This window comes from Marmota monax, unplaced genomic scaffold (genome assembly GCF_021218885.2).
Source record: "Marmota monax isolate L192 unplaced genomic scaffold, Marmota_monax_Labrador192_F-V1.1 WCK01_AAM20220418_F8-fsc00250, whole genome shotgun sequence".
Taxonomy (NCBI): domain Eukaryota; kingdom Metazoa; phylum Chordata; class Mammalia; order Rodentia; family Sciuridae; genus Marmota; species Marmota monax.
The window spans coordinates 23,006-34,400 of record NW_026693876.1 but is presented as its reverse complement, the minus strand read 5'-3'; the positions used below and the strand labels follow the sequence as shown (position 1 = coordinate 34,400).

The 11,395-nt window shown below is 32.5% G+C and overlaps 1 pseudogene; it reads right to left on the bottom strand.

The window, feature by feature from the left end:
- Window positions 1–4,233: 4,233 nt before the first annotated feature.
- Window positions 4,234–10,615, bottom strand: LOC131424881 (complement factor H-related protein 1-like; annotated as a pseudogene).
- Window positions 10,616–11,395: the final 780 nt, after the last annotated feature.

The window sequence follows — 11,395 nt, the reverse complement described above, 5'->3', positions numbered from 1 at the left end:
GACAATGCTAAGCAGAAGTGTGGGGTCAGAGCTAGAAACAACACAGAATACATGCTAGGGCAGTGACTAATGAAATCATGGGAGCAGAGCTATCACAGACAGTTCTCATTATGGTAGTATGGAGGCAAGTTTGGGATAGGGACTGTTGCCCAAAACCCCAGAACTGTAGACCACATCAGTGCAACAGGGCTGAAGCGTGGGCTAAGCTCAACAAAACCACAGGACTATCAAGTTGAACTCCTTGGGGATTCCAATCTCCTTGATGATTCCAATCAGCAAGACATGGAATTAAATTACTTTGTAGCTTGAGGACTGAACTTGATGCCTGTTACTCCTTTCTTCTTGCCTATTTCTCCATTTTTTTGGAAAGTAAATGTCTATCCTATATCAGTTTTCCCATTGTATTTTGGAAGGAGATGAATTGTTTTAGTTTCATAGGTTCACAGCTATAGAAAATTTGCCTTAGAATGATTTAGGCTTTGAGTCTCACCCTTATTCAATTTAAATGACTTTGGACTTGGAACTTTTGAGTTGATGCTGAAGAAAGTGAAAACTTTGAAACTACTGGGATGAAAAGAATGTTATTTTGTGTGTGAGAAAGACATGAATTTGGGGGCAAGCAGAGGATGCTAGGGTTACCCAATCGTAGGTATTCTATGATAGCAAATGAAAGTGGACTAAGACAGTAGATATTCTTGCCTTAGTCCTGATCTTAGAGGTAAAGTATTTAACTTGTAACCATTTAGTATGATACCAATTGTAGACCGATAATGTAAGTTGAATATCCCTAATTACAAATGCTTGGGACCACATTTTTGTTGTTGTTTTGAAGTACTTATATATACATAATGATACACTGGGGTGGGACATGAGCCTAAACACAAAACTCATTTGGTTTTCATATTCACTACATAAATATTTTCCAAAAATAGTTATATGCACACTCCAAATAATTTTGTGCATGAGGCAAAGAATCATGATGTGGAATTTTCCCATTTGGGCATTATTATCTAGAAAGTTTCAGAAGTATTAGCATTTCAGATTTTGGATTTTTGGATTAGGATTATTCAACTTGTATATGGCCTTTATTGTCTTGGAATAACTCCTTCTATGCCAAATTTTTTGAGTGTTTTTATTATCAAATGATGTTGCTTTTTTCCCATCTATTAAATAATAATGATTTTAAAAGTTTATTCTGCTAATGTAATGGGTAATATTTAATTACTGGTATTTATTGAACCATCTCTGAGTCCCAGAAATAAATCACAGATGAGTGAGTCTTATGATCCCTTAAGTGTGCTGTTGAATTCATCTTATATTGAGGAGTTTTGGATTTCTATTCACCAGGGATATTCATCTGGTGTATTGGGTTATAATTTTCTCATAGTATACTTGTGTGGCTTTTTTGTCAATATAATGCTGGCCTCATAAATGAATTTGGAAGTGCTTACTACTCATCAGTTTTTTGGGGGAAGGACATGAAAAGGATGCATGTTATTTTTTTTTTTTTTTTTTAAAGCTTTATAGTTATACAAGGGAGTTGGGTTCATCCAGGTCCTGGGCGTAAAGTTATCAGGTCCTGGGCTTTTCTTTCATAAAAGAATTTTTAATAACTAATTCAAACTCCTTGCTCATTACCAGTCTGTTGGGATTTTGCATTTGTGATTCAGTCCTGGTAGGTTGCAACTTTCTACAAAGATTCATTTCTTCTAGGTCATCCAAATTTCGGGTATAATTGTTCATACAAGAATTTGTAGTACATTTTGCATTTTTGTGCTATTAGCTGTAATGTTTCTTCTTCATCTTGAAATTTATTTACTTCCATATTTGTCTAGCTAAACTTTTATCAATTTTGTTTATTGGTTAAAAAATCAACTTTTAGGTTTGTTGATGCTTAATAGTATTTTCTGAGTATCTTCTTAATATTGTTTTTTTTTGTGTGTATCTTTATTTCCTCCCTCTTAATATCTTTAATTTAGTTGCTTCTTCATTTTCTAGTTTTTTGAGGTATAAAGTTTGAAGCTTTATTATTTATTTGAGATCTAAATCATGTAGGCATTTATAGTTATATACTTATTTCCCTTACAAAATTCCTTTTCCGCACCTTATATGTTTTAGTATGCTGTGTTTTGATGTTTGTGTCATTTAATTTTTCTTTTAATTTTGTCATTGAACTATTAGAAGGTCAGGAGGATGTCATTCATATATTTCTATATATTTGTGAATATATCAACATTCCCTGTTATTGATTTACAGTTTCGTGCTTTTATTTGGCAAAGATACTTGATATAATTTCAGCATTCTTAAATATTTGAAATTTGTTTTGTGGCATAACATATGACCTATCTTGGAGAATGTTGTGTATGCCTAAGAATAATGTGTATTCTGCTATTGTGTAGAATATTCTATGGATATCTGTTAGGTCTATTTGGTGTAACATACAGCTCAAGTACAAGGATTTCTTATTGATTTTATGTCTGGATGACCTATCTATTGTATTAAAGATGGAGTATGGAAGCACCCAACTATTATTATTATTTTGCAATCTATTTCTCCCTCAAGATCTATTAATATTTGCTTTTTTATATTTAGGTTCTCCCATGTTGGAAAGAATGTGTGTGTGTATATATAAAATGAACTTCTTTTATTTCTGTCTTACAGTGTTTGGCTGAATTCCTCTGTGAAATAGAAGTGTAAACACCACTACTGCCTTTTGGTTCTGTGGCATGGACTGTCTTTTTCCTTCCCTATTCTCTTCTATGTCCTGAATGTTTGTGTCCCCCTAAATGTCACTGTTTCATTCCTAGTGACCACAGTGAGCATATTAGAAGATGAAGTCTTTTTAGGTGAATAGGTGATGGGATTCCATCCTCAAGAGTAGAAATAGTGCCCTTACAAGGAAAGGCTAGAGCACTTCCTTGCCACTTCCACCTAGTTAGTTTCATCTAGTGAGAAGACACCATTTGCAAAACAGAGAATAAGCCCTCCTGTGACGCCAAGTTAGCTGGTGCCTTGATCTTGGACACCTCAAGAACTGTATGAAAAGATATGTCTTTTAAAAATAAGCCACACTGAACAAATTATATTTGTTATAGTGGCACAATGGAACTGAGTTAAGTATATTCAGGTGTTAATATTAAACACAAGGATTACTTGCTTATTGTAACCAATTTAACTGAAATTAAAAATCTGTCTCAACTCAATTTATCTAAATCAGGATCTCAAACAAGAGGAAAGCATTTAATATAAGCCTTACGATTTTATGCAATAAGAGGTAACAATTTATCACCTTTAAGTTTTGTATATTTTGATCTCTATTTTCATCCTAAGATTATAGCTTTTTAAAAATCAAAAATGTTTCTAGCCAAAGTGATTTTAACTAAATAGTGCTGTCTAAAATGTAAAGACATAAAATTACACTTCAAAATCTTGTTACTGAAATTTCAAAAACAGAAAAAAAATTCTTGCAACAAAAACTCATTAAAGCATTATTTGACCTTGAGATCATTACCAATAAGGCCTTTATATTTCTCCACATTATCACCTAGCTTTTTAGGCATTATTGTCTTAAAACAACTAATTCTCAAAGTTCAAAACTCAGTATATTAAAGGTTGAAAAATTGTACAATATAATAAATGTTGATACTCCTCAACTTAGAATGGTGTTACATCCTGATTAACTCATGATAAATTAAAATTATTTTAAGTTGAACATGCATTTAATATACCAACCTATCATATATCATAGCTTAGCAGAACAGTACTCTGTAGTATAGTGATTGCTTACTTTGTTAATCACAATGCCAATTGAATTCGGTTAACTGTTGTTACCCAATACCATAAAAGTAGTCTACCATGTATTTCTAGTTGCAGAAAAAAGATTAAAGTACAATTTCTACTGAATATATATCACTTTCATACTACTGTAAAGTAAAAAAATCAAAAATTTAGAGACTGTCTCATAATTTAGAGACTGCCTTTTTAAAGGAATTAAACAAGTCAATCCTCTTAACTCTAAGTATAAATATAGTTTTTACAGATTTTATTGCATTTTCTGCCAATCATTTTTCCATAGTTATATAGTAACAGTTATGATAGTTTTATAGTTATATATCCAATTAAACTTCTATTCCTCTTTATGATTTGTTTACATTTTTAAATGTACTAGATTCATATATTTTAGAAGCTCACATGTCATCTTTTTACATTTGCTTATGGATAAGTAATACTTAGTAATTGATTATATTTTTTACTAAAATAAGTCATGACTTAGTTTGGTTTTTAGATCTTTCTGAATTTTATAATTTTGAAGATGGAGAGTCTATCTTTTCATGCACTGTGAAACAGAGTCTCAGAGAGCCCCAAAAGTTATGTAGAAAACTTTCAGTTTGGAGAATGAGGGATACAGACAAGCATGGAAGTAATTGCATCTAATTTCTTGCATAGATGTTTTATGAATAGGATGCATGGTACTTTGGTTTGCCAAATTTGAATGCAGTGCTTTTAAGATGTGCGGCTCTATCCTCTCAGATTCTAAACACATTAGCAGGTATCAACACAAATTCTAATTTATGAATAAAAATGAGTTAAACAATACTTTAAAATAAAATTGAAAACTAGATTAATAATAAAAATTCTGAATTTAAGTGCACATTTTAATGAAATTAAGAGTATCTCTTAATACAAGCGGGATATTCCAGGTGACCATCAATACACCTTGTACGAAATGATTGATTTCGCGTTGATGGAGAATATCCATATTTACACACAAATTCAACTGTGTCCCCTGATGAAGAATAAAGCTTTTGATGTTCTTTCCATCTTAAGGTTATGTGATATCTTTCCACGATTTCTTCTGATAGTACACATGCATCTGAAAGAAAAAAATGAGTATAATATATTAAGTTAGATATGAGTCTTTTACCAAGACTTTGGAGTTTTCAAGTAGAATGTTTTTAATATTTCAGAAATTCTTCCTGAAAACTCTTCCTGAACAAATTCTGTGTGAATACCAGATAGATTAAAATAAAGTTAAAGTAGTAAATGATGTAAGAATTAGGTGGTTAATTTGTGATAATTATATTTTATTACCAATTCTTAAGATCATTTATCATATTAAGAGCTTGGCATTTTAGAGTGTAAAACCATTATGGTATCATGGCTGATCTTGTTTTTCTTTTTTGGACTGGAGATTGAAACCAGGGGCACTTTATCCCTGAACTACATCCACATTCCTTTCTTTTATTATTATTGTTAGACAAGGTCTCATTAAATTATTGAGACTTGCCTTAAAATAGTGATCATCCTGCCTCAGGATCCCATGTTTCTGGGATTACAAGAGTGCACTATCATGACTGGCTGGTTTTTCTTTAATTACAATATTGGTCAAAAGCCTAGGGATATATCTCTGTTGGTATAGTTCTTGCCTTACATGCACAAGCCCTGTGTTCCATCTCCAGCCTCACAAAAAAAAAAAAAAAAGAAAGAAAAGAAATATTGGTCAAATGCTACAAATTTTCAGTTATATAATGTATAAGATAGAGAGGGTGTCACATACATAAGCAGTATAAAAGACTAATGAAACTGTTGGGAGTCGCCCCGGCTCAAAAGACTAACTTCCCCATCCCGAGAAGAGCCGTACAATGGTGAGCCGTACAATGGTGAGCTGTGCTGGCTCACATGATCCTTACCCACCAATCAGACTTAGCCCTGCTGGCTCACATGATCCTTACCCACCAATTAGACTAGCCCTGCTGGCTCACATGATCCTTACCCACCAATCAGACTAGCCCTGCTGGCTCACATGATCCTTACCCACCAATCAGACTAGCCTGCTGGCTCACATGATCCTTACCCACCAATCAGACTAGCCTGCTGGCTCACATGATCCTTACCCACCAATCAGACTAGCCCTGCTGACCCACGTGATCCTTACCCACCAATCAGAAAGCACCTCATGCCAACTGTCAAACCCTTCAACCTTTAAACTGTCATAATTGTCAAACCACCCCCGGCTCTATAAATATGCAGAGCTGTTCCTCAATAAATGGGCATTTTCTCTGAGGACAAGCCTTGTTCGTTCTTTCAGAAACAAAAAGTTGGTTATCATAAAAGGTAAGAACAATGAACATACCTTTAATAAGACTAACCAAGAAAAAGAGATGACTCAAACAAAATAAGAGATGGAAAAAAAAAAGACATTACAACCAATACCTCAGAAATACAAAGAGTCATTAGGGATTATTATGAGAAAATGTATGCCAACAAATTAGAGAACCTAGAAGGAATTTATAAATTTTTAGACACATAGATTCTGCCAAAATTAAACCATGAAAACATATAAACCAGAAGAGATCAATAATGAGTAATAGATTGAATCAGTAATAAAAAGTTGAGGAAAGCCCATGACTAGATGCCTTTACTGATTAATTTTTTGAAATCTTTAAAGAAGAACTAATTCAATTTCTTTTAAATTTGTTGTGAAGATTTGAAAGAGAGAGAATCATTCCCAGCCCATTCCTTGAGGCTAGCATTACTCTGGTACCATAGCAACAAGAACACAAGATAAAAGAAACTGTAGACTAATAACCTGATGGACATAGATGTAAAATTTCTCAATAAAATATGAGTAAATCTGAATGTGATTCAACAGGGAATCATAAAAATTATTTACCATAATCAAATTGGTTCCATCCCAGAGATGCAAGGATGGTTCAACATATTCAGATCAATAAACATAATTCATCCCATTAACAGAATGAAGGATAAAAATCATGTGATTAATAGATATAGAAAATGCATTTGAATAATTTCAATATCACTTCCTGATAAAAGTCCTGAGCAAATAAGGTTTGGGAAGATCATACCTCAGCATCATAAAGACCATACAAGACATAGCCATAGGCAATATACTGGAAATGAGAAAAGTTGAAAACATTTCCTCTAATATCAGGAACAAGGGTATCTATTCTCCCTGCTCTTATTCAGTAAAGTACCAGAAATTTTAGTCAGAATAGCAAAATAAGAGAAATAAAGGGCATACAAATTGAAAGGAGAGAAGTCAAATTATTTGTGTCTGCAGATGATATGTTTAAATATATATATATATATATATATATATATATATATATATATATATATCCCAAAGATTCCACCAAAAGACTATTAGAATGGATAAAGTCATTAAGGTAGCAAGATACAAATCAATATACAAAAATCAGTGAGATTTTTATACAACAATAATGAATGTGCTGAGAACCAAATAATAAAAACAATCTCATTCACTAATCTTTACAACAGCAAACAAAACAGCAAAGAACAGAAGACATCTACCACACACTGATTAAGGAAATTGAAGAAGATACAAAATAAATAAGAAACTTTCCATGCTCATGGATCGGAACAATTAGTGCTGGTAATAATACCTTAAGCATATATTCCTTCAGCAATAATACCTTAAGCAATTTACAGATTAAAAGCCATTCCCATTAAAATATGAAAGATATTCCTCACAGAACTAGAGAAGAAAATTCTAAAATTCATATGGAAGCACGAAAGACCCTGAAGAGCTAATGAAATCTTGAGAAAAAAATAAATTCACAAAGGCTGTAAGCATCACAATAACTTATTTCAAGACATACTACAGTACCATAGCAACCAAAACAGCATAGTATTTGTATAAGAATAGATACAATGACCAATGCTACAGAATAGAGACACACTCTCCTTCTCTCTCTCTCTCTCTCTCTCTCTCTCTCTCTTTCTCTGTATGTGTGTGTATACATATATATGTGTATTTATAGATAGATAGATATAGATATATCCATGCATCTATATCTGCTGATTCTTAACAAAGTTTCCAAAAAAGTTTCCAAAAAGGAAAACATTTGGTAAAGGACCACCTCTTCAATAAATGATGCTAAAAATGGATATCCACATACAGATGATTGAATCTTGATTCCTCTTTCCATGTACAAAATTAAATTCAAAATGCACACAGGCTTAAATGTAAAACCTGAAAACTCTAAAACTACTAGGAGAAAATATGGAGAAATAAGAAACTGGTTCAAGCAACAATTTTCTGGAAAGAACCACAAAAGCACAAGAAACAAAAGCAAAAATTGACAAAGTTGATATATTAAATTGAAAAACCTTCTGCACAGCTAAAGAAACAGTCAACAGAATGAGACGAGCCCTGGAATGGGAAAAAGACTTGCCAGCTATGCGTCTCACAAAGGGTTAATACCTAGAATGTATAATGACCTCAAAAAAACTAAAAACAAGTAATCCAATTAAACATTGGACAAATGATTTGTGAACAGACATATCTCAAAGAAGTACAAACAGTCAAAAATACATGAAAAAAAAACCCCACTCAATATCATTAGCCATCAGGGAAATCAAGATGAAAACTACAATGAGATACCATATCACTCCAGTTAGAAGGTCTATTATTAACAATAAACCCTAAAATTAATAAATGTTTGTGACGATGTGAGAGAAAAAGAACACTTACACTCTCTTGGTGGGAATTTAAATTGGTAGGATCATTATAGAGAGCAGAAGTTTTCTCTAAAAACTTAAATTAGATATGCTCTATGACCCAGCTATCCTCCTTCTGGGTACATATCCACAGGAAAAGAAATCAGCATACCAAAGGGATATCTGCATGCCCATGCAGTGTTATTCACAGTAGCTAATATATTGAATGAGAACATATAGTTATCAATAGATGAGGAGATAAAGACAATGTAGTATATTTACACAAGGGAATATTATTCTGCTACAAAGAAGAATTGGCTCTTGACATTTACAGCAAAATGGATAGAACTGGAGGACATTATGTTAAGCAAAATAGGCCAGACACAGAAAGATAAGACCCATATATTCTCTCTCATATCTGGAATATTAAAAAGGGTGACCTGAATGTAGAATAGTGACCAATAGAGGTTGAGAAGGGATATAGGGTGGGTAAATAGAGGTTGGATATGATCATGCTGAGTGTATGCATATATACAAATATCACACTGACTCCCATTAATAAGGGCAACTATTACATGCTAATAAAAAATTTAAATATATATATAATTGTATTTATTAACTATTTTAAAATAAAATTAACTTATTAATCTTTATTTCCTCACACATGAAATTTGTTAGAGAAGCATTCCACAGAATATTTATTTTTTAATATGTGAATTATTGCTATTTTACATAGAAAAGTATCATACTCAAGGTGCTGATTTTCCCAGGTCCCATGAGATTACTGAAGTACTTACGTAAACATTTTGGCGGGTTTGACCACTTTCCATTTCTACATATTACTGTCTTGCTACCCTCAAGTTGATATAAGGATTGGCACTGATATTCAACTGATGGGCCCGTAGGATATACTGGTAATGGGAATGAAGTGAGGTCTCCATTGTCAATAGGTGGAGGAGGCACACATTTTCATGTGGAATCTGGAAAAATATCATTTCATTTATGAGAGAACAAATCAAAATTCAGGATAAAATTAAAGCCAGCACAAACATCACTCTAGATAGCATCAAGATTTCATGATTTCTGGTAACAAATGATTGCTCACAGAAATCTTAATCATAGAAAATGAGAGTTACATTTTAAGCTCTTCTTTTCATCTCACTGAAGGTGCATATAAACCATCAACAAATGTGTCTGCTTTATAGTGATTCTACTAAAAAATGTGTCAATATATAAATGCTGAACAGGTAGATAGTGAGGACAAACTAAAAAAGTTTCTTATTATATAGGACATTACGCAGTATTTATTGTGTCCCTTCTGACTTCTTTTTAATTTTCCTTTTTATTACAAAAGAAATAAAAACTCCTTGAAAAAAGTTCAAAGGAAGTAAATTTGTAGAAAATAATAGGGAAATATTGCCTTCCTAATCTGGACAAGATGAGTAAAAATCATTGTCACCTATTCCTTTTTTTCAGGTTTTGTATGTTGGAGTTTTTTAAAAAATATTGATTTGTTATATATGACAGCAGAATACATTACAATTCATATGACACATATAGAGAATATATTTTTCATATCCCTATATACAAAGTAGAGTCACACCATTCTTGTCTTCATACATGTACTTAGGGTAATGATGTCCATCTCTTTCCACTGTCTTTCCTATCCCCAAGACCCCTCCCTTCCCCTTTTGCTAAGCATTATTTATAATCTTGGACATAATAAATTTTAAATGCCAATATAAGAAGACTCTAGAAGGTACAGAGAATTCACTCTGGCTAGGAACTTCAGGACTCAAGGAATGGCAAATAGGTTGTTATATGAGTTCACTTTTGGGCTCTTGTGTGTTCTAGATGGAGCACTGGAGAAGGTTGGTAATCTCAGAAATGATATCAAGTAGAGATAAATAAGGAAAAGCTCATGCAGAGTCTCATCCCTTTAACCTAAGGACAAGGAAGGGAGCGGCCTTGCTAGTCTAAGAGATCTTTAAAACAATACATAACCTAATCTAGAGAAAATCATAAAAACATCATAAGGCACTGATAACCAGAGACCACCCACATATAGGGGTGGCAGAACAGATACTGTATGCCTGTAGAGGCTGAATGAGAAACCTGGACTTAAATCCAGCATGGCTGTAATGGAGAACTACTGAACAGGAAATTTAAATAAAATGGGGGAGTCTCAAATGTAATACCTAAAATATCAAGTGTAAAATTAAAAATTACTCATCAATTTAAGGATCAGAAACATTAACAAACAAAAAAGATAATAAAAGAGAATACTGATGTGATAAAGATATTGATAGTCAATGTTTCTTAAAAGCTCAGTAGGGTTTAGAACAGATAAATATAACAAATTAAAAACAAAACGTCTCACTGTACAGACTGAACAGTTTGAGGATGACAGAAGGATAAATCCATGCACTTCAAGATATAACAACATAAATTACCCAGTGTGAAAATAGACTGAAAAAAATCAATCAATGAATCAAACTTCAGAGACCTTTAGAGGAAAAGAAAATGTTGGAGAAAGAAGGAAGAAAGGATAATTGAGTTATCAAACAAATGAACAAACTAAGGAGGAAAAAGTCTATTATATTATATATTCTTCCTTTTAGCAATTAAGTATCATTTTCTCGCCCCTGTAATTGCTAAAAGGAAGAATATATAATATAATAGACTTTTTCCTCCTCAGTTTGTTCATTTATGTTTATTTATGTTTGATGTTTGAAAGAAAATTATATCATTTGGTAACAATGTTCACTGTATGAACAGGAAATACTAGAGGGTAAATGGATTTAAATGGAAGCAAGCTTCTCATGTTTTGATCGAAAATGAAATGCCATTACTAGTAGAGTGGTAAGTTGCAAATATATTATGTATATATTGTAATTCCTAAAGCAACATTTTT